Genomic DNA, 25,246 nt, shown 5'->3' on the forward strand with positions numbered 1-25,246 from the left:
GGGCTGTTTATAGGGCCAGTTTATCCAAATGACCAACTCTGCATATATACCAGATACTGTCAGGCTACAAATTTATGCATCATTGTCTTCTACAGCCCACGGCTTTGTGTTTTAAAGAACTCTTGTAAGCCATTGTTTTACTTCTTAAGTTTACACCTACAATGAGAAAATTGGGATAAACAGGAAGATCATATGAAACAACATGACCCTACAGCTTGGCTTTTCATCCTCCTTTTCTGAATCAACACTCGTCATTTGTATGCATCTTTTCACAGTATTGACCCAAGGACGGCTATAGCCTACACTTTATTTAGTTCATAAATAAATAAATAAAGTGTAGTCTACTTTAGTACAAAATAAACAGTTTTTTTAGCAACATGAAACTTGCATGAAGTGTTTCCATGGTGACCTGCCTGGATGTGAGGTATAAACAGAGAGCTCACAAGACAGATCTAGAAATTTGCATTCTTATATTTCAGTCGTAATTCTCCTCCAGACATCACAAACTGTTCATTTGCACAGGACAAACTATTAAATTTGGATTACTTTTTTTTTTACTTTTAGGAAATGTGAATTTAAAAATCTATCAGTTTCAGAAAAATTAAGAGTGTTCATAATTAAAAGTTTATTTTTATTTTTAGGTTGCAGTGATGATGAATAAATTATGGTTATATAGCAGCAAATCACACAACAGTCACCTCAAGGTGCTTTATATTGTCAGGTCAAGACCCCACAACATTAGAAACCCCCAACAATCATACAATCTATAAACAAACACTTGGTGACAATGGGAAGGAAAACTCCCTTTTAACAAGAGGAAAGTTGGTGATGAGGAAAGAAAAGATGGGAGAGAAAGCCAGAGTTTAATAAATGCTAGCGGTTATATAGAGTATTGTATAAACACACGGGGGGTTTGAAAGAGACAGGTGTGAGACTCTTGTGTCATTACATAAAAAAACAACCAAAAAAACAAATTATAAGAAACATTGTAAAAACCAAAAATGGGGTTTCTTGCCTGAGAACAACACTATAAAGGCATACCAGCAGGTCAATAGCTGCAATCCCCCCTGTAGACTGTAAAAGTACCACTGGCATAGTCACAGTTTTTGAAATGTAAGGAGTGGTTAAACTCTCATATGGTAGCTGACCAGCTCTAAAGTATACCAAACTTTATCTACCTTTTGAATTCTGATTGGTCTCCCTAATTCACCAACTGAACATTATTTTGTATTCAGTAAGCCTTTTTTAACAACCAGGAGTCGCCTCCTGCTGGCTGTTTAAAAAAAGCAATGCAGGTTTAAAGCACTTCCCCACTGGCTTCAATTTTGAGCTATCTTTTATATACAGTCTATGGGTAGTCTCTGTTCAACCTCTTATTTTGAAATCTTTGCAGGAAATTTTACATTTTAATTTTTTTTCTGTATATAAATAAAAACATGTTTTCACCAATATTAGAATAGGATTTGCATTTTTCCAAAGGTAGCCCCAGTAAGCTATATAAGCAGAGACCACCCTCACTAGCTTCTGGTGCACGCTCAGTCATTTTATTCTTGAAGCAGACCTGAAATATGACATAAACCACTCAGTTTAGAAGAAAGAAACAAAGGTTACCCCAATAGACTTCAAAAGAGCAAAGAGTTAAAGCAAAATGGCCTTTGAAAACCAGCTTTGATTTGAAGACTGGCTATTGTGAAAACTTCCCAAGACAAAACATCCCAACGTCCCAATTCCCAGTGATTCTGATACACTGAAAATATTTACAGTCAATGTAGGAAGTGTTGCATCCATATACAGTGTGGGTAATGAGAAACAATGTAAACTGGTGAGTCAAATTCAAAACACTTAACTTTTCTGTAAGAAAATAATCAACCTTTGTTTCCTTCCAAGTTCAGTGTGCAAAGGTGGAGGAGAAGGTTGAAGAGGCGATGAGAGGCAGACACTGGAGTCGTTGGTGGAGCGTGGCAGGCGGGGTTTGTAGCTGACAGCGGAGAATGGCAGGTAGAAAAGAAGCTGAAGAAACAGGTTGCCGACAATCAGAGGATGCTAGCTGACACTTTCTAAAGGTCTACAGCACAAAGGAAGTGAGTAATGAGTTCGGTGAAGAGTTTAACAGGAAAAAAATAGAAGAGAATAGCCTCAGTGCTGTCCACCACAGCAGGCTGACTGATAATTTGCTAAGCAGGGGATGACAGGCCATATATATACCACAGGTGGTTGATTACATGATGAGCAACAAAGACATAGACAACTCCAGAGAAGGGGGAGGGGGGGTCAAGAAAAATGTGATGGCTGTATTTGAACAGATGCCGAAAACTGTTTTTTAATTACTTTTCCTTGACCTTGATGGAAAACATTATGAAGTCAGAGGGGAAATATGTGATGAAGAATTTATAAGGACTTAGAAAAAGCAGACCATGGTTCTTAAAAAACCCAGCTGCTCTTTCAATCACCTCTGTCAGGATGTAGCTGCAATGTGATGGGCGACAAAAAGCTTGTTCAAATGAGGGAAGGTTCCATGTTTATTACAGTGATGCACTGAGTGTTCTCTATGAGCCGATTTGGTGGAAATTCAGTGCAAAGGATGAAAAGTATAACTCAACATGTCCTCAGTCTGGGTGTTGTTTTCAGTTCTGAAACTCTTAATGTTGCTCATCTATAAGTGAACAGCATCAACATTGATTTAGCTTATTTTAGCAGTAAGCTTTCTTTTTTCTCAAAATTATAACCTTGGTAATAAATTGGTATTTTTTTTCACTGCGATGCGTGCATTGTAAAAAATTAAAAATAGCCTTCCTTTTTTTATAAACTCACTGTCTATCTCTGGTTGGGAAGGTAGAAAAATATGTTAGCCAGTGGGAATACGCCATGTGAAGCAGGATTCATCAGTGCTCTCAAAGGGACACAATCATTTATAATTAACCGCTGAAGCTGATCAATAATAGATCACCAGGAATGAAGGTTTTTCTAGTGACAAAACACAGAGGGAAGCAAAGGAGAGAGCAGAAACACACACAGCCGTCAAGGTGACTGAAATTAATCACGTGTGAAAAATATGAATGTACCTCAGAAGAGTCTTAACAGGCGTATTAGCAGCTGTCGCTTCAGCATCTAAACCCGGGATCAAAACTTAATCTCGTTATTCTGGGATAACAAGTTGTGCTCTTTGTTCATTTTTAAGCCTTTTTAGTTACAAACGATGCTGATTCGCCATACAGCATACTTCGTCTGTAGCTCTTGCCCGACTTTTCGAGCAACAGGACACCCAAACCAATTTTTTGGATGATTCCAGAAGAGCAGTTTGGGAGCATTTAACGTCTGACCTTCTTTAAGGTTAGCTAAAGACCCACTGGATGATGTTTCATGGTTTTCAGCCCTGCTGTGCTGACCAATGCTACATCCTGACTAAACAAAAATCTTTCACCTTTGATGAGCGAATTAATTCAGAAATTCATAAAACAAAACAATTAATAGCTCCAAATCAGTCTGCATGTCTGAGAAAGTACAATTAAAATGAACAACCCTCTGTGTCTCAATGCTGTCGTAACAAAGCTTCTTTAACTGTGATTTCTTCTTCTTTTGTTATTGTTGTTCAGTGGCTCTTCTTCAGCAAATATCTTTCCACCACCACCTAAAAATGAAACATTGTCTTCATTTACTAGTCCTCCATATTACAAGACAAAATCTATTGTCAGTCTTTGTGCCTTTGACAATCATTACAAATCACCGTTTCAGTAATGACACAAAGTGGTTAATGTTTGATCTGACTTTGGCACAACACGACACTGATGGTGTTGAAGAAAGATAATGGCTTTGGTTAAATATTCCCTTAAATGAGACACACACACATCTCTTGTGTTTTTTATGTCAGTCTTTTATTGTTGTGACATCAGCCTAAGCCTGTGGCTCAAGAACATATTCTCATCTTTTTCTGTTACACATCTTAATAATGTCCATATAGAAATTCCTAAACATTTCATCACTCGCAGCTCTGTTTTTTCCCCCCTTTCACAGCAGGTTCTTCCTACACCCTGTCAGTGTAAAGATGGAAAGTGCACGTATTATGCTTTCCCCTATTTTCTGTCATAACACTCTTACTGTGAGAAGATGACAGTAGATGAACTGAGGGGCTTTACCAAGGCCTATTATAGCATAAATAAGGATTATTCTGATCTGTGAATCAGCAAAGCTACCCCAGTACAATCCAAGAATAAAATTATGAAGTTGGAAATTTAAGTATAGTTGATATAGTTTATAGTATCTCATACTTCTGTAGCCAAAAAGGAAATACATCCCACATCTCATGTATGAGGTTCATTATTCAGGGAGCCCATCCTCATCAGGTAGCCCAGCTAGTCAAAGCATCTCCAGATAGCAGTGATCCCCTTTTTTTCTGTACTGTTGAAAGCTTGACTTTCATGGGACAAGACAGTCTGACCAGTGAGAAGTATAAGGCTACACTATGGCCGGATGAATTTGAAAACGGCGTTTGCATCTGAAAACGCTCCGCGTCCACACTATCGTTTTCAGTCATTTTCACAGAGTTGTGCGTCCACATTGAAATGGCCGAAAACGCTTACGTTCCAGTACTGTGCATGCCTGAAACACAAGACGATTCGACCTGCCTCATTTCTGTCTGCTGTGTATTTACTTTATGGCTCTTTGAAACATTGCATGACTAAAATGTGTCATCGTTTTCGAAAAGGCTCTGGGTTCGCTGTCCACACTGCGACGCGAAAACGCTGTTTTCAAATTTATCCGCTTTGGAGAGCGTTTTCAAAACGCTGCGCTTTCCTTGACCAGAAACGCCATCTCAGTGTGGACGGGAGGCCAAAACGGAGAGAAAAAGATGCGTTTTCAAACGAAAACATATTAGTGTGGACATGGCCTAAGACAGGTAGTGCATATACACAGCTGGGAACACTGGTGCCACCAATTCAACACAGGTGTTTGTGAGATGGGGTTGTTAAGACAAAGGCAGGAAGTAAAGCAACAGGAGACACAGGAGAAAAAGCAGTGACTAAAATAAAACAGGAAATGAAGCTAAAACAAAAACTCAATACTACGACAATACAATGCATCTCTCACTCTCCGCCCAGAGAGTTTGCCTGTGATTCCTGTCCCTATTGTGTCATTTTTGTTTCTTTTCTTATTTCACCAGGATAATAACACTGTGAAATTAAAGAAAGTCTCCTTTGCAACAGTGTTGTGGTCATGACAGACAGCAGTACAATCGATGGTAGTTGCACAGACGAGCAGAGGAGAGCTGATACAGCTGCATTGCAAGCCTCAATTTGAGCAGGAATGACCCTGCTGGGAGTGAGCGAGACCTTCATCTGCTGGTGTGACTTTCCAACGCTCAACCAGAAGATTACTCAATAAAGGTGTCACCTTTGCTTCTGAAACACAAACAGGAAGGCAGCGACTTTTTGCTCCTCCTGTCACATCCCAGCATGCCCTGAGCAAACCATGAGATGTGCTCTAACTGCCTGCAGGTGTTTCAGTTGTTACTGTTCCCCGTGCAGGCATAGTAAGAGCTTAGCTCATGTTGCCAGCAATAAGTCAAGCTTGTTCAGGTGGGTGTAGGTCTCCACAAGATCTGCTGTTTGTCACCAATTCTATTCATAATCTGTATGGACAGAATTTCTAGGCACAGTCAAGAGTCGGAAGGTGGAGCATTTCAATGTCTCCGGATCTCCTCTCTGTTTATCCCAGATGATGCAGTTCTGTTGGCTTCATCAAACCATAGCTGAGGAAGTTTGTAGCCAAGTGTGAAGTGATTGGGATCAGAATTAGCACCTCAAAGTCTGAAGCCGTGGTTCTCAGCTGGGGAAGGGTGGAGTTGCTTCCCCAAATGGAAGTTTAAGTATCATAGAGTTTGTTCATGAGTGACGGAAGAGCAGAGCAGGAGACAGACAGAATGTGGTTTTGATAGTGATGTGGATGCTGTACTGTGATGTTTTTCAACTGCAAGTTTATTGGCTCCTTGGTCAGGAACTGTGTGTAGTGACTGAAAGAACAATATCATATTTATTATAGATAAATGGATACAAAGTAGTTTAGACTCATAAGCTAGACTTGGCACACCGACACCAGTTTAGAAAGTTTATTTAACTGGGTGAAAACGTGCTTGGGTAACCGCCTGGCAGCAGAAGAGAGGAATCTGCGAGAGGAGAGGTGGCACTAATCCTAGCCAAGGGCTGAATGGAAGTGTTGCTTTTGAAAGAGAGGTTGGAACGATCCAGGTTTGAGTAGTGTGAGGATTCAAAGATTGGCAGGCGGGATTCCAGTGAAGCGCTGTGTGAGATGCTGGAGCATCGGCAGACAGATATCAATGGCGGGAGACAGCTACAGAGCTTCTTGGATGTCCAGGTTAAGTCGAGACAACAGGTAAGCAGAGTTACTCCGGGACAGAGTGCACGTAACTGAAATGATCAGGCAGAGATCCGACATCCTTGCAGCCACTAATTACACAGGTAAATGAGTGGATTCAGCACAGATGTGAAGACCCACCAGCAGAGGCTACACCCGAGGCCAAACTAAGGCAAACTTAAGCCCACTTCTCCACCTGTCCAGAAAAAGAAACAAGTACGTGGAAAAAAGGGAAAATGAAAACCTTGAACCCAACCCGAAACATGACAAGTGGCAGAAATGTGTTTCCTGTCAAGGTAGCGCATTTGCTGTCCGCTGCACCTTTTTAAAGCTTTGAATATTCTCTGTGGTTCCCCCGTTCCCAGTGAACTCTGCCATCGCTCTTCTCTATTGCAACTCATTTGTCAACCAGTCGACATTCGGCAGGTGCTTATGTCATCCACTTCCAGCGACACACAGTCAGGATATTGGAGGACTGCATTGGAACACGTCTCATGTCGGTGAACCCCCCCCCCCCGTGCTGGAGTCTGCTGGAGCTAGAGACACAGTGGCCTGTTAGAGCTACTTCTTTGACATCTGCTTGAAGTGCACCTCCTGGGGAGCATGCATCGTTGGTGCAATGTAATGTAAATTCTCCATGAAGGCATCCACTTGGTCACAAAAAACAGGCAGGACCATGGACATTCACATTAATTCTCCTGCTAATGGTCCAATAATGAAATTTACTTCACCCAAAGCATCCTAGCAGACTTGCCAATGTGGAACATATAATATATGCTTTACAAATAGAGTCAGGAGTTTAATAATTTAGGAGGAGCTCGGGGTAGAGCCGCCTTAGGTGGCTTGTGCATCTAATCAGGATGCCTCCTGGACATCTCCTAGGTGTTTCAGTCATGACCTACCAGGAGAAGGCCGCGGGGCAGACCCATAACATGCTGAAGAGATCTCTAGCAGGGTTCATTTAAATGATTTTCTACCGGCGTCAGAATGATCCAGATAGATTTTATCATTAATAAAACACACATTATGTTCATTTAAAACTACTGAAAACAAAATGACATCAGAATGTTCATTAAAGTTTAAATTTCATTTTACAAAATATGCAAATTAATTACAACATAGCAAAAGTATTGTTTTTTTCTTTAGATGTCATTAATAAACTAATAACACTTAGAAATAAGGTTTGCTGTGATTATAATTTTTGCTATTATATTTGCTTCTTGCAGTAAATCCCCAGTAGCTTGTGTATGTTAAATACATTAGTAGGATGAGGCAGAGCAGTTCCTTAACTTCTACTTGAGTTTGCAGCTGAATCTAGGAAGCAGCTGCAAATTTATAACACTGTGTTCCAAATGTCACATTTCAGGACAGACAGACTGAGTCTTGGGATAGAGAGCAACTTCCCACATTGTTTTGATGTGTGTAAGTCAGCAAATAAGATCATTTTGTGTCTAAAAATTGACAAAGCAGACCATCCACCCTGAGTTTTAAGGTTCTTTCTGAAAACATTTAAAGCATCACTCCTTGTAATCTGTTGTTTGTTTGCTAATATCACAGAGGAAAAACGACAACAAATGAAAGATTTTTATTTAGAAACAGTTGTTTTTGTTCACTTATATTAGAAATTGAGGTCGTTCTGATGGTTTGAAGTTTCAATGGTTTAATTTATTTACTTAAAATAAATAAATGAGTAAAGATATGTCAGCCGAAGCAGATGAGACTTTTAAGGAGCGCACATGGAATAAAAACAGGGAAGCCCTACGCCTGAGGACAGCAACTGAAGAAGAACTTATTACCTTCATGTCTAATTTAACAACACTGAGACGAATGAGCTGTGGACCTTCTTTACAACCACCAGGGGAAGAGTATTATGGAACAGATGCAAGGTCACCGACTAAATTGGTAACGCTTCGGCAGTCGCGATGATATTGGTACCGTCAGAAAGCACGGGGGAGTAATAATGCAAACAGAGCATAATTTTGCAGAAACATTTCCACAGACTGACGCATTTCTTGGAAATGAATCTGCATGTTTCACCCCCGTGCTCAGCGACTGCAGCCTGCAGTGCTGACTGGCAGCCATAACTCTTCCAGCACATTTCATTCATCTCTTCCCTCTGTCACCTCCCTCTGGTCCCATTTCTTTCTCCATCCTTCACTCCCCCCCCCCCCCCCCCCCCCACCCCCACCCTATTCTTTCTCTTTATAGGCAAATTTGTATCTCCACTGATGAAAACCTGAGTGCCTTAATGTGGGTGTGAAGAATCAGATCATGGTGTTCACTTTTTTTGCTTTTTCCCTTCGTATACTGCTGTTTGTAGATCTTGAGGACAGGGCCACACACAGTGAGGGCCACCTGTGTCCAATCACTATGGCTGAAATTAAATGTAATTAAATTTCTCCATCCAGGGTTTGTGACCAAATTAAAAATCAACTTGTGTGGGCTTTTCAGACAAATTGCTCTTCAAAAATGACCCTTCAACCTGGAGTTTCCGATACCAGAACCTGGGTGCAAAAATAAAAGGTTGCAAAGCACAGCACACTCAGTGAGGAGGCTGATGATAGCACGTATGTACCATGCTTCAGATAGTTTTAAACACTTGCTTTATAACATCATAAAGATCTTTTGATGTTATAAAAAGTAGAGGAGAGCTGCTATAAAAGATAAAAAGGACTTAACATCGATCAATTTATATATATTTGTTTTATATTGTATATATACTGCTACTGCTCTTTGCTGTTGTCTTTTCGGATGTCTTCTCCTGGTTTTGTTTAAGAGCTCACCCAATTTCGGCCTTCCATGATGCATGGTCCAAGGCAGTTTCCTCCCAGTGGTCAGTGGGTATTTGGTGCTCTTCATGCCTCGTTAACGCACATCCATAAACCTCAGCTAGGGACATTCAGTTGGGCGCTTCCCTTTTTTCATTTCTCCATACAAATGGTCTTTTGGGATGCATCCATTGTCCATTCTTTTGACATGTCCAAGCCAGCGAAGTCATCTTTGTTTGAGGATGGTGTACATGGTTGGTAATCTTGTTCTGACAACTCTCTCTCCATCTTTCCATGTTATGCCCAGATTGTGTCATAAATTCCTCATGTTGAAAGTGTTCAGCTTGTGTTGTTGTTCAATGCCATTCACTGCCATCGAGAAGATGGCAGTGATGTATAAAGAGACCTTGGACTTCAGGTTGAGCATTTTGTCATTGCAGCTCTGATACAGATGCTGTCAGAGGCCAAGCCACAAAATCTGCAACAGAGTGGCAGAACTGGACTCACGAGCCAATTCAGAAACTGTTCCATGACTTCACAGCAGTAAGCGACAAGGATTTTAAAGATTTCCTTAGCATGAAAGAGGCTGTACAGGGACTGTGTGCAAATGTTTAAAAAAAAGCCGTATTTCTTCTCGGAGCAGATTTAAGCAATAGCATTGATGAGCTAACATGGCAATGCATGTGGGTCGTGTTGGTGAATATAATGAATCAGTGGAAGACCTTGAGTCATATTTGCAGCGTTTGGAACAATGGATGTTGGCAAATGATGTTTCCGATGAGAAGAAAGTATTCGCATTTCTGTCTGTGATTGGAGCAGATACATACATCTGTGTCCCCGACACAGATGTATGTACACACAAGTATTGAGCACTATGGGATATGACGGAAGCATTAAGTGCGCATTATAAGCCAACTCCAGTGGTGATAGCTGAGCGGTTTTGTTTTCAGAGACGTAATCAGAAAGAAGGGGAGTCAGTTTCTGACTACATTTTAGCCCTGATGCAGTTGTCAGCAACATGCAATTTGAGGCAATATTTAGATGAGGCCCTGAGAGATCGCTTTGTTAGTGGACTGTGTTCTGATGCTGTGCAGCGCAAGCTACAATCGGAAAAAGATCTTACATTTCCACGTGCATGTGAGATGGAACTCGCTTCGAAGAATACGATGGAGTTCTCAGGACACCATGAACCTCACCAAGTAAATGCCTTGACAAATATTCCAAATTTTTCCAACAAAGGATGGAAAGGACAGAACACACAAGAGGGTAATAACAAAATAAAGAGCTGGAAGGCACCATAAAAGGGCACAGGAGCAAAGCAACCATGCTATCATTGTGGTGGAAAACATCCAGCACGTGAGTGCAAATTTAAATTTGAAAAGTGTCATGTTTGTGCAAAAATCAGACACATTGCACATGCTTGTTGGAAAAAAACAATCAGTCAGCAAACTCAGTATATAGAACCTGAGGATGAATGCTCAAGTAGGAATGATGAAGCTGAACGTTTTGGAGTGTATTCAGTGTACACCATCACCTCCAGTGAAAAAGGATACACAGTGAATTTTGCACTGGGGAACAAGAACACCCCCATGTTGCTGAATACAGGATCAGCAGTGTCAGTGGTATCAGACAAGTATTACCAGACGCATCTCACTCATTTCCCTATAAAACAAGCCAGAGGGCTAAAGCTTAAGTCCTACTCAGGCCAAAACATCACTGTTCGTGGAAATACTTTGTTACCAGTACAAGTATGAGAACCAAAAATTTACCCTACCACTCATCATTGTTCAGGGAGACAGAACAGCTCTGATTGAACGAAGCTGGTTAAAGAAACTATAACTAAACTGTGACAATGAATACAGAAGGTCAGCTCAATATCCCAATGCAGATGTGTTGTCACGTTTACCTCGCGACTCACCGGACAATACTGCAGAGAAGGGGAGTATCTTCTATTTCTCACATGTGGAAGAGCCACCAATAGTAGCTAAAGACACTGAGAGAGCTACCATGAAAGATCTAGTTCTCAGCAAAGTCTGGAGCTACACCATGAATGGGTGGCTGAGTTATGTGCAAGATAAGCCTTATTTTATATGCAGACAAGACTTTTCATCAAAACAAGGATGTATTCTTTGGGGACAACAAGTTATCATTCCACCAGTTTACCGACAGAAAGTACTGGAAGACCAGCATCATGAACATCCAGCCATCCTATGAAAGCTCTAGCCCACAGTTACCTGTGGTGGCCAGGCTGTGATGGTGACATACAGGAACTAGTTCAAAGCTGCTCAATCTGTCAGGCTGTACAGAAGTGCCAGCGGTTGCACCACTCCATCTGTGGAAGGGGCCTGGGAGAGTTTGGCAATGGATTCACATTGATTTTCCTGAAAAAGACAAGCAGTATTTTCTAGTTGTCATAGACAGGCATTCAAAATGGTTGGAAGTGTTTCTTATGTCATATTTTACCTCATACAATAGCACTGAGGTTTTGAGAGGGTTATTTGCTTTATATGGACTCCCAGAAGAGCTTGTTTAAGACACTGGACCTCAAATTGTGTCAAAAGAATTCAGTCAGTTCTTGGAGTTAAATGGGATCAGACACACAGCTTCATCCTGAATCAAATGGAGCAGCAGAGAGGTGAAATCCTGAAACGATCCCTGATGAAGAATGTGCTGGAAGCAGATGGTAAGGCCACATTGCTGCTCACTCATCAATTGGCAAACTTCCTTATCATGTATCACAGTACACTGCACACTGTGAAGTACACCAGCAGATGAGCAGAAGCGACACCACCATCACAGAACTCCACCTGTACGTGTTTTTTCAGGAGAGGCTGTGCATATCTGAAACCTCGGGGGGCAAAAAAAAAAATGGACTCATGGAACAGTTCTAAAGAAAAAGGGAAGTGTTACTTATATGATACAAGAAGGACAGAGAACACGCACAATACATGTTGACTACCTGTTACCATGGAGACAAACTATTGAGAGATCCCCAGTTATATCTTCACCAGTTCCAGAGGGCAGACCAGAAGTGATCATGGACTGTGTTGTTCCAGAGATAAGAGGGATTTTAACATTACACCCCTTACCAGCTGAATCACCTTAACAGACAACCGATGAACCACCAGTATCAACCCCAGAAACCACCTAAAGCCCATCTGTGGAACGCAGATACCCAGAGACACGCACAGTTCCTCCAAAGAGACAAAATCTTCGAAAATGTAGAAAATATGGTTTAGTTATTTAATGCCAGTTGATTTAGAAGTGATGCCGCATTGGAGTAATGGCTACATTTGTTAATTGTTAGTAAAGGCAGCAGATTGGTTTATTGGCAGTCAGAATACATTTTTTTAAAGAGTTTACTGAATTAAAAATCTAAAAGGTAAGGAATGTAATAGAGTAAACTGATGCACCCCAGTGGTAAAAATACAGAAATGCCTGTTACAGGGCTAGTTCTGTTAGGGTACCTGGGTCTAGTGAACCAGTGGTTTACATTTGGTATGTTATTTTCTGTGACTTAGTATTTCTATTATTTACGGTAGTTTCTGCTCCCTAAGTTCTTTAGTATCTCCTGATTTCCATCTTAGGTTTTGTTTATATCCCTTTCCTATGATCAGTGGCATGCTTTTTTCTTGTAATCTCAGTGTCAGGTTGTGCTTCCCTTGTCTCGTTAGGCCTGATTTGTCCCAGGTGTGTTTCCCTCCTGTCTCCTCCTGATTGCTCCCTCTGTGTATTTAAGCCCTGTGTTTTCGTTGGTCTGTGTTGCGTTCTCCCTCATTTCTCACCGTGTGTTCTGTCTGTCCGAGTACCTGATTAGTTTGTTTGTATTCTTAGTTTAGCCAGTCTCTGTTATGCCATCCAGCAATAAAGCTGTGTTTGAGTTTGCCTTTACACCTCCGTGAGTCTGCACTTTTGGGTCCACCATTCCTGCCTGCACACAGTATATGACAAGTTCATGGTTGACCGTGAACTAGGTCACACTACCGAAGGCTCATATTAAACATGGCCAAAGTTTTCGAGGTCAGTGTATTTGCAAATAATCTTAATAAACCATAATGTCAAGCCTTAGACTGCTCTAAGTGCCCTGCTTACAGTTTTCGTTTTAATGTCACATAAATAGGATATTATTAATATAGTCAACTCAAGCACACCAACCCCACTCGCCTGTGGTTCAGACCGCCTGGTTCAAAGGGAGAGGAGCTGAAACAGTGGATCAACCGAGGGGCTTCACCATAGCAAATTATAAGATAAATGAGGATTATTGTGAACTGTGAATCATGCAAAGCTACTCTAGCAAAATACAAGAATAAAATCAGGGAGATGAAAATGAGCATGTTTTAAAGTGGAAATGTATGAAGAGGAACTGAGATCCACTTTTTGATGACTTTTCAGTGTTTCCACAAATTGTTCATGCAGTTCAAATGTGACTTTTGCTGGTTCTTCTTTTCATCCAGACCTCTGGTTTGTGAAAACAAAGACTTCAGCTGTTTTCAGGTCAGAGCAAAAAGAACTGAAAACTGCTGACTTTGCTCTCAGATGGATCAGCTGGCAGTTTCGAAGGGCTTTCCCAAGGCTTCCTGTGTGTGTGTGTGTGTGTGTGAGAAAGAGAGACCGGCTTTCCTTCTTCTTGCTGAGCATCCCACAGGGTGGCTGTAGGTCATCTACAGGATAGTGGTTCAATCCTTGCCTGCTCGGTCTCCAGTCCGCGTACCTAAATACCTTTGGGCAAGATACTGAACCTAGAGTTTCTCTTTGAAGTGTGAGTGTTACACAGAAAGTAGGTGTAGAAGAAAGTGCTTTAGTGCTTATGTGGAGTAGAAAAATGCTATAAAAGCACCAGTCCACATGCCATTTACGTGCAGGATCTTAACCTGTTAATCATGAAATTCTTTCATAGTTTCCATTTTATGAAAACCATTTTTTAATTTACATTGAAAATTAAAAAGTGTAAACTTGTAATTTTCATTCCAGTTGAGTGAATCTGTCTGACCTCGTCTGCCTCCTCCTCGCGCCATCTTCATCATCTTAAATGCTGTCTATCAGTGGTGAGCACATGTAATGGTTAAATACTTTATTACACTGAGGGAACATGCTGCCATGTGCATTTTCCACCCACCATCTTTCAACATCCATCAACAGAAAGATAAAAGCACGAGTATGAATGCATTAATGGATGGGCATGGTGTGCAAAGATCTGACAAATCATCCTAAATTGAGATCTAAAGACTCCTCAACTACTTCCAACTTGTCACATACATAAATCTACTTGGTTGAAGCAACGTCTCATTTTCTACCTTAAAAGGTAGTCCAATAGACTTCGGTAAAATTCTTTCTTAAATAAATGCTATGAGATTGTGGGCAAATGTATTAAACAAAAGAATGTGTGTTGAAGTTTTTTGGAGATATAGGTTTGGGTTTGTTACATGCTAAATCTTGTGAAAAGATGTTTTAATCAAAAGCATTTATGTCTGACTAAAGCCTGGTTGTTAGTTCAATCTGAGCCAGCATACTTCTGCCTCGTTATGTCACAATTCTCTAATATGCTGGACTCAGGAGTCGGAATCAACATGTCAACAGCAGTTTTTTTTAAAATCGACTGCTAAAGCTCCAGTCACATAGGCCAAAGTTAATGATGCCTTGGTAAAACATGTATTCCCCAACGGATTGGTGTGTGGTTACGAGAGGATCCTTTCAAATTAGTTCAATTTTTATTTATATAGCGCAAAATTACAACAGCAGTCACCTCAAGGTGCTTTGAATTGTCAGGTAAACCCACTACAATAATACAGGAAAAATACCAACAATCAGATGACCCCCTTTTAGTGAGCACTTCAGCGACAGGGGGAAGGAAAAACTTCCTTTTAACAGGGCAAAACCTCCAACAGAACCAGGTTCCAGAAGGGGCGGCCATCTACCACAAAACATGCTAACTTGACTGCAAACAGTAACACCTGTGAAGCGTGCTACGCAAACAAGAAACAGCCTTCAAAGTAAAAGTTGTGCATTCCAAATATGTTGGTTGCAGTGGTAGAAAAAAACTTTTACTTTGAAAACCATTTTCAGTTAGTTAGTGAGTGTTTGCAGACAAGTCAGCATCTTCCACGCCAATTATGGGCAAATGCAGCAACCTGCTCACAACCAAAGTAATTCCATGGAGGTTTTAGTGGGGCACCTTCCAACACCCACTCACCACCAAGTCAGGATACACATTTTTCCTCAGTGACCAGAGGTTTTCAGGGGGTTGCTGACTGGCTTCTAGGCCTGTGTGACTGAAGCCTTAGCTCTCCCTCTCATTCAAACAGTGTCACTTATGGCTCCAAATAACAGACATGTCCCATCTTTTATATACAGATATGGTTACCAGCTAATCTGAGCAGTAACATTATGAAACATTTGGATTCGGCACCACTGACGGAAATCTTGAAATTTTAAACTGACAATAAATCTCAAGTCATCCTGTGAAGCACAGCAAGCTCCAAAGAACAGAGAAGGAGGTTTATATCATATTTTAATAACTTGTTTCAAGTCACACAGCACAGGTTTGTCATTCTTATTTTTTACAGCTGCTTTTGTACTAAGAGCAAATTTAATCCTAACAGACTACAGAACATTATTGCACTAACACTGAAAAAAGCCAGCATCCTGTCACAGCTTCAGCTGGGGATTCCTGCCTCTCTGTGTGCTACAAAGAGTGGTGCAGTACTTATTTGTGTGTCCATTGCGGCATCTAGCTTCAACAAAGTCCTGCAGTCACTTTATAGCCCACCCTCCCCCAAATACACACACACACACACACACACACACACACACACACACACACACACACACACACACACACACACACACACACACACACACACACACACACCCCGTCCCTTGTTAGTGTACATGCTTATGCTTATGCACTGGGTGCTGTTGCATGTGTCAGCTCAGCTCCTCTAATCCACATTGATTCATGATGCTGAGAGGAAACTGCTCCCAGCAGAGAGTCATTCTGGGCTGTTGTGTCCATCAGCTGCTGTTTGTGTGTCTGAGTTCAGAACGAGTGTATTCCTGGCTGCTTTTTCCTTTCTAAATGGATGCATTCAGTCTAAATACATCAGAGAGATGAACTGAGGTTTGAAAGCTTTAGCTAAATCGGGATACATGTTTAAAAGAGCATCAGGGTGGGAGAGAGTTTAGTTCAACAAGCACAGAGAAGCGTTCATAATCAAGTCATATTTAACTAACCAGCTCCAGTGAAGTGTTGTCATCTGATCGTGTCATCAGTGATAAACCAGTCAAAAAGTAAATAAAATATCTATAGAGTATCTCGACCTTATAACAGTGAGTGGTGCTCACTGGAATGAATAGGGGTCCAAAAAGTTGAATAAACGATGATTGTGAAATGTTGCTTGTTGGTTAGACTGGTTAAAAGACTGGACAAATGATTGATTAGGAGAGATGTGCATGACATGTGAGTATGTCAAAGTGTGGAATAATTTCTGGAAGAGGAAATTTACTAGCAGGGAAAACCTGGGACAGATATAACACGGCCTTCAATTCATTGCAGGTTTGTTTGGGTTCTGATACTTAATCCAACTCTGGTCTTTGTTCCTTTGATATATATTCATAGAAACTGAAGGGGGTTTTTTTTTTTAAATTAACTTCCATTTGCAAATTACTGCATCAGGTAATGTTACAAATCAACAACCATAAATACCCTAACTGGAATTCGCCTGATAAGGTCATCAATTTTTTTTTAATCAGATACACACAGTTCCTATGTCCTGCATGGTCATATAAATAATACTTCAAAATATCTGCATAAAAGAAGTGTCTGCAGACATCTGAAGATGGCTGAGTGCAGAAGGATATTGGACACATCCAAGTCCAAGTATCCAAGTATTAAGACATTGGACACATCCAAGTATAAGACTCATGATGGAGTATATCCAGGAGTATGTGCTAATATACATATTGGTGCAGGACTGTCTTGCAGATGTCTCATGACTGTTTTCGCCGATGTTCAGCTTGCTCATGGAAAGTCAGATAAGGCTGACTGCACTTCAACAGCTTTTCATGTGTCAGGCGCTGTGTGTGGCAGGAATGGAGGACCCAAAATGCAGACTCAAGGAGGCGAAAGTAAACTCAGAAGACAGCTTTATTGCTGAATACCAGATATACCAAAACTAACTAAACTGGGAATACACAATAAACTAAACGGGTAGGTATGCAGGCAGAACACACAGCGAGGGCTGAGGGAGAACGCGACACAGAGCAGAGGAAGACACAGACAATAAATGCAAGAGGTTAACGAGGGGATGAGGACCAGGAGGGAAACGAGACCGGGAAGAAGTAAAACAGAAAACACTAACCCAAGACGAGGAAATATCAAAGTAAAAGGAAACATGCTTTTACTTTGATAAAAGTAATGGTCCCTACTTCTAGACACAGACTAGACATAGGGACCGGGAAAGAACAGACATGAAAACATAACTGAGTTAACAAGACACAAGAAAGACAGGGAAGTCACCGTAACAAAATCTAAGAACTACAAACCAGGAGTAGAATACTGATAATAGTAGAATACTGATAATCAAAACATAAACACTGGGTCATAAGACCCAGGTATCGTAACAGCATGTTGTTAGCAAGAATTTTTTGTCTAGAACTTACAAAGTGCTCCTTTAAAGGTACTATTTGTAATAACCATTGGCAGAATTTAAGTACAATTTTCACCACCAGAGGGCAGCATTTTACTAACAGGTGTGTTGAAACGTTTTTAAATGTGTGCGCTTGTCTTTTAAGTTTCAGTACTCCTTTTTAGTCCCACCACCATTTGTTCAACTTTTTACCTTTAGCTTCAGACCTTTTGTAGACCTCGACTGGGAACCGGAGTGTGACTCGATTAGTTGACTCACTTTAATTTAGCATAAAAGTACGGCCCAGTCATACTTCAACTTCACTTAATATCTCTTCAGACATGAAGTCAAAGCAGTTGTTTAAGATTCTGTCGATATTTTTACTAAATCTTCAAAGATTTTAAGCAAGTTTGAATTTGTTGCAAAGTAAATGTCTAAAAGTGCCTTTGAGTGGGTAAATGGATGGACTGTAAAAAACAGAAACAGAAACAGTAAAAAACAGAAAGAAAATAAGACATTCAAAAGATCTCCAGTGAATAAACTGGAGATCTTTTGAATGTCTTATTTTCTTTCTTTTTATTGGCAATCTGATGATTAGCATGGTTTTAGATGACGCATTTGTATACGAGGAAATCAAGATGAATGTAAACAAAAATGAAACAAACTGCACTTCTGACGGCCTTTAAATGGGCTGGATGTGTGAATTTGGCAGCCACTCAATAAACAACACAACAAAAGATAAAAATGGGTCTTTCTTGTTTTTCACACACACGCTCTGTTGTTCAGGATGGAGCCTTGGTGGTTTTGTTTTGCTGTGAGACTCAAGGCAGCTATAAATATTCAACCTGCTCCTGTTGCCCATTCATACTGAGACAAACAACAAGAGGAAAGAAGGCTGTAAAATCCAGAGTTTATGTTCTGTGCCTGGACCTACTAAAACAGACTGAGCTGTGATATCAGGGAGCAGGTCAGGGAGAGAGAGGAAGAGAGGGGGAGAAAAGAGAAATGGGTCATTAAGAAGGCGAGTAAGATGAGCAAGAAAGATATAAAAGAGGTCAAGGAGGTCAAACTGGTGGAGTAGAGATGGAGCTTTGTGGTGATACCTCTGTCTTATTACTACTTGTATATAAAATTTACATCTGTTAGGACTTCTTGATGTCTACCGAGGATGGTTTGAACTCTGCAAACATTCTGACCCATTGTCAAATTAAGAACATGTTCCCTAAACGGGCCAAAGTTTGTCTTTCCTGCTTGTCTTTGGACTTTCAGCCTCAGAACTTGAAGAAAATCCACAGACATGCAAGAACATCCAAAGTCAGCAGAGGAAGACCCCAAGCAGGTTTGAATCCAGAGGAAACGTTGTACCGCCGACCCTGGATTATTGTCATTACCAGTGCTGGACATTACTTAGGAATAAGCTACAGTAATGTGATTACTTTTTTCAGCATAGACAAGTTTAAAGTTCATGATTATTTCATGCTTCGTCTGTAAGTTGTGATGATCTGTCTGGAACAAAAAACAGTGTTAGTCTTTATAGCTTTATCCTGAATCACTGTACTGGGGTGAAATTTAAATTCATAGTATATATTTATAAATCACCCATGTGGGTTTTATTATAGTTTCTATAGGTTATGTGTGGCCGCTTTTAATTGATTCATGTGCTGATAGCTGCCTGCTAGGAGTAATTCCAGTAAGTCAGACTGCATTGTGCCTTTGCCTCCTGCCTTTGGACCAGGAGTGACATGTTTGGCTCCATGTTCTCCTAAAATTGCTGGCCGTCTGGGTGGTGGGCTTTATATATATTTGGGACACTTTCTGAGGAGAAAAACGGGTCTTATTAGGAGACCCACTTTAGAAATCTGGCCAAATTTATTAAACCCTCCCAAAACGTGATTATCCAGAGTTGGGACCAGGAAGCAGAGCTGTGGTCTTACCTGCCTCTCTGCAGCTTCTCTCCTCTTCTTATCCCCCAAATCTGCCCCCTTAGCGACTGTGTCAGTGCCCAGAAAAAAAGAAAAACCAGCAAATCAGCAGTTGTCTCTCTTCTAAGTCTCTGTTAGTACATGAATTAATAATTGATCAACAAATTGATTTACACTGCCTGACAAAAACCTGGTTACAGCAGGATGTAAAAATGACAGTCTCAGCACAGCATTTAATATATTATTAGACTCAACTGGCTTCTGTTCTGACATATGTAGTGTTGGTCAAGTTACTTGAAAATAGTAATTAGTTACTGATTACTTCTCAAAGAAAGTAATCTGCTACCTTACTGTTGCTTTATGATTATTTCAAGTAATTAGTTACTTTAATACTTTTACTTTTTAAAAACATGATACATAACCTGAATTCATAAGAAAGCTATAGACCTTTCAGCCCAATTCTATTTTTTATGCATAATCTATCATAAAAATTGAATCAAATGAAAAAGTCTCTTTTTAAAACTTGTTTTATTAGTTTTAATCTTTTAACTTTATGCACATTGTATCAAGCAAAAATTAAATTATATGCAACATTTTCTGACTGGAAGAAATTTGTTTAACATTTAAACCTATTTTCTGCATATTCCAGCTTATAAAATAAAATAATGTTTTGTGTTTACACTCACTCATAATAGATGCAAGTAAAACACAGCAAAAAATAAATAAAATTGTCATTCTTAAATCTATTTTCACCTGTTTAGCAGGAGTGGGGCCTGTGGGGCACGGTGGCCGCAGCGGTCATGTCAGTGGGGGGATCCCAGGGTTTGTCTGTGATTTCACATTCCCGTGGCAGATGCTCGGTGCTTGCTCAGATTTGAAGTTTAATTTTTTGCTGTAGAAAGCAATTTTCTTCCCACGCAGAGTGTACAGCGGACGTGAATGTTTTTGTCACTTTTTACGGACTCAAACTCAAAGTAATGTCAGTACTTCCAAGCTTTAAACGCTGCACGGTCGTACTCTCTCCTGCACTCCATATTATCCATTGTTGATCTACACACGTCTGTTGCTGATTGTCTCGTAATGTCATTGTCATGAGACATGTTCACAAACAAAATCAAAGTTTAGTAATGCAGCATGCTTACGGGAAAGTAACAGTAATCTAATTACTTTCTTTACAATAGTAATCCCTTACTTTAGTCGTTACATGAAAACAGTCATTGGATTACAGTAACGTGTTACTTTTAAAGCGTTACTGCCATCTCTGGACATATGGCATAGAAACTGGACATTTAACAGTATTTCCTGAAAACCCTCTCTTGTCTGATCGTTTCCTTATAAGATTTAAATTTACAGTAATGGATTACACGGCAGTGGGGAATAGATTTCAACACAGTAGATGTCTTTCTGAAAGCGCTGTAAGTAAGTTTAAGTATATAATTTATCCACTGTTATCTTCTTTTATGCTTTGTGCCAACACAGAGCAGAGCAGCTACCTGAACGCTACTCCAACAGAGGTCGATTATCTTTTAAAAAATTTTATTTTTTCACTATGTACGACTCAGAAGTACTTGACTCCCCGGTATAACTCTCAAACTGATTGAAGGAAAATTAGAACAACCCTTCTGTAGGCCCGGTCTTTGAGTGGACCACAGCAGCACTTTGATTCTTTCCTTTTTTAGCCGTTCTGTTGTAGATTTGCTGCTGTGCTTAAGATCTTTGTCCTGATGAATGTCCCAGCGTGGGCCAAGCTTTAGCTGTCACACAGATGGCCTCAAATTTGACTATTCAGCACTTTGGTATAGAGAGGAGTTCATGGTTTACTCAGTGACTGCAAGGTGATCAGGCAAAACAAGCCAGAATCATGACCTTAGGGTGAATCCAGTCCTGGGAAGATTGTGGCTTTGTGTTAACACACCTGAATGCACCACACCTGCAAAGTGCCAAAACTTTTGCTTTTATAGAGGTGATATATGGTTACATTTGATCTCCAGCACCTGTCTCCCATAATTTCTATTGAAGCATTAAGGGTATATCTGACTATGTGTCCAGCTTTGATATACAGCCTATAGTGATTTTCAGCACTGGAAAGTAACTTCCAGTGCCCCGTTCTAAAATAGCAGAAATATGACTCCAGGAAATTCCAAACTTGTCATCTCTAAAGGTTGTGTTTCTTAGATGGTTCGGTCACGACAGTCACTGATACTCCAACATTTAGAAGTCACTGACCCAACTCTTGCTCATGGTCAGTAAATCCCTTCACACTCTGGGCTGTTTGCTGTTGAAACCAGAGTCTTGTTTTCAGTTTCTACATGCCTTCATGGCAAAAGGTACAACATATGTGTGCAGAGAAATTGTTATAGACACTGAGGTAATGTGATATGTTAAATTTTACTCTCCATTTTTCCCTAATTCTAATGGATAAAAATAAACTCCCAATCTCATCATTTAAGTGGTCAAGTAAACTCAGCAGAGTAAAACGACTATATGTAACCCGGCCACAGGGGGAGCCACAAGGCAGTGTACTCCTAGTGTCCGCAAGCACGGATAAAATGGGAAAGGTTACGTCACGAAAGGCATCTTAAATGTTTTCCAAATCAAATGCGTGGGTCATCAGGCATTCGAAGAAAGAGGCTGCAGATTGTTTGTATAATATGAGTATGATATAAGGCAATATTTCCCTCATGAAAAACTGTTTTTAGAAGTTCTCCTGCATTTTGCTCCCAGCCAGGAGTTTGTGTTAGCGTGAGAAAAGAAAAAAAAAAGCTGTGAAGGTAAAGACAAGCTGCAGTATGTGAAGAAAGCAGGACGGACATCTCTAAAGTCCTCGGGGCTTCTGTGGGAAACTGATGTCACTCTGTCAATAATGTAGGCCTCATATAAGATTTTGCTTCTAATGGCCATGCATATTAGACCAAACCCGCTGTTTCTGAGAGGCAGCGGGAATGTGCAACATGGAGTATGTATACTTATAAGCTTGTAACTGTGCTAACTAAAACCAGTCTCTGCGCTCTAATTCAAATTTAATTCAAAAAAGGGTGTACTCCATGTTTTTCTTGCTGACAACAATTACCATGCTGACTGAGCAATGTGTATTAATTCACGTCTGAAAATAGTTCCCAAAGAAGGGACAATTTCTTCTTATTTTGGTAACATTTGCTGAAGCTACAGTGACCAAAACGAGAAGGAAATTGCTATCTTTTAAAGGAAATGAACTATATTTATGAGCCATGTTAAAAAATGCATTTTCTCAGCCGGAACCAGTGGGTTTGAAGTTGAGTACCACAGACAGGGCGTCATAAAGTATTGAGAGAACTCACAAGTTGTTGTCTGAGGTCAGTTTGTGTTTGCATGAGAACAAACAGCAGAAGGAGTTGAGGTGCAGCAGGTTCAACGGAAGACTTCAAGATACAGGATGGGAAAATGAAGCCTTGGTACTTGAGTCCAACCAGCTGACATTTACTTTCTGCACAGATCTCACAGTCAGCAGTTATTTTAACTCAGCTTCTGCTGGGAAAAAACAGGCAGTGTTTTCTGTGGGTCATCCAGAGTTAACGGGGACAGTCTTCCTAGAGAGATGTGTTGCTCCTCAGTCTCTTAAAAGTAATTTTTCAATGTTGTGCCCTCAGTTTCCATACAAACATGCGGTGCATTATCGATTTGCTAAGCCTGGCTGCAGCGGCAGCAGAGGGATCCCCTATTAAGATGCTGCTTGTAATTATTGGATTATTGAAGAGTAGAGGAGCTGCTGGCCAATCTGAGGCCTTCACACTCATCATCACAATCATAAATATCAATACCCTCCTCCCTTAGCTGCCATCCATTCTGCAGCCCCCCACCTCTCCTCTCAGACTGCTGAGTGGAGGAGGCAGAGCTGCTGGGAATCCCACAGTCATACATTATATAACCAGCTCTGTGCTGCAGTCATGGTGCTCAAGCTGTGACACTGATTAACTGGTGGCTGTTCTTCTAAATCTAGCAGCCCGGCCTCCACATGGAAAAAATTAATCATTTTTCCATCTTCTTGAGGATACACTGCCTGATTTGGTTTTGCTAAACTGTCCTTTAGAGAGGGCCTACTGTGCTTCCCTTATTTTCATTCATACATACATATATATAATTGATTTATTTTGTAGATTATTACTGAAGGCATCAAAACTACGAATGAATATATGTTTATTTTAGATTCTTCAAATTAGCCACTCTTTGCTTTGATCACTGAGCTTCGTGAGGTTGTCACGAGAAATGGTTTTCTTACAGTCATGAAGGAGTTCCCAGAGATTCTGAGCACTTGGTGGCCACTTTTGCCTTCACTCTGTGGCCCATCTCATCCCAAACCATCTCGATTTGGTTAAGGTCAGGTGACTGTGGAGGCCAGGCCATCTGGTGCAGTACTCCATCACTCTCCTTGGTCAAATAGCCTTTACACAGCCTGGAGGTGTGTTTGGGGTCATTGTCCTGTTTAAAAATAAATGATGATGGGATGGCATGTTGCTGCAGGATGCTGTGGTAGCCGTGCTGGTTCAGTGTGACTTCAATTTTGAATAAATTACCAACAGTGACATGAGGAAAGCACCCCGACACCATCACATGTAGAAACCATCCATTCACCTTTTTTGCGTTGCACAAACACGCAGCGAGTGGAACCAAAGATCTCAAATTTGGTCTCATCAGACCAAAGCACAGATTCCCACTGGTCCTTGTTTCTTGGGCCAAACAAATCTCTTCTGCTTGTTGCTTTTCCTTAGTAGTGGTTTCTTAGCAGCTATTTGGCCTGATTCACGCAGTCTCCTCTGAACAGTTGATGTAGAGATGAGTCTGCTACTGTAACTGTGTGGCATTTATCTGGGCTTTAATCTGAGGTGCTGTTAACTTGCAATTTCTCAGGCTGGTGAGTAATTAATTTATCCTCTGACTCTTGGTCTTCCTTTCCTGGGGCGGTCCTCATGTGAGCCAGTTTCGTCGTAGCGCTTGATGGTTTTTGTGACTGCACTTGGGGACACATTGAAAGTTTTAGCAATTTTCCAGACTGACTGACCGTCAGTTCTTAACGTAATGATGAACTGATGTTTCTCTTTACTTAGCTGATTGGTTCTTGCCATAATATGAATTCTAACAGTTGTCAAATAGGGACTTCTTTTCATTAAGAAGGCAAGAAATTCCACAAATGAACCATGACAAGGGAGACCTGTGAAGTGTAAACCATTTCAGGTGACTACATAATGAAACTCATTGAGAGCAGGCCAATGGTTTGCAGTGCTGTCACCAAAGCAAAGTGTGGCTACTTCCAGGAATCTAAAATAAAATATATATTTAGAGTTATTCATCATTTTGTTCTTTGCTACATAATTCCATAAATCTTGCTTCATATATCTGATATCTTCAGGGTTACGGTTAGTTTTTTTCTACTCTTGGCTCTGGATGATGTCATTGTGAGGAGATAACCCAAATGTGGTCATCCTGATCAGACCGCTCTGCCTGTGATCACAGCAGCCCAGCTTACCTGTTGGTCAAACTTTTGTGCTTACCTGTGGCAGTCAGTCAAAAAAGAGTTACCGTAATCCAT

The 25,246-nt window shown here is 40.6% G+C and overlaps 1 long non-coding RNA gene across 1 annotated transcript; it reads right to left on the reverse strand.

The window, feature by feature from the left end:
- Positions 1-11,245: 11,245 nt before the first annotated feature.
- On the reverse strand, positions 11,246-12,318 carry LOC112846955 (uncharacterized). The gene is made up of 2 exons (XR_003220182.1): positions 11,601-12,318; positions 11,246-11,518 (listed from the first exon to the last, which is right to left on the reverse strand). It is a non-coding gene; the product is annotated as an uncharacterized LOC112846955 (long non-coding RNA).
- Positions 12,319-25,246: the final 12,928 nt, after the last annotated feature.

Source organism: Oreochromis niloticus, linkage group LG5, assembly GCF_001858045.2.
Source record: "Oreochromis niloticus isolate F11D_XX linkage group LG5, O_niloticus_UMD_NMBU, whole genome shotgun sequence".
NCBI classification, from domain to species: domain Eukaryota; kingdom Metazoa; phylum Chordata; class Actinopteri; order Cichliformes; family Cichlidae; genus Oreochromis; species Oreochromis niloticus.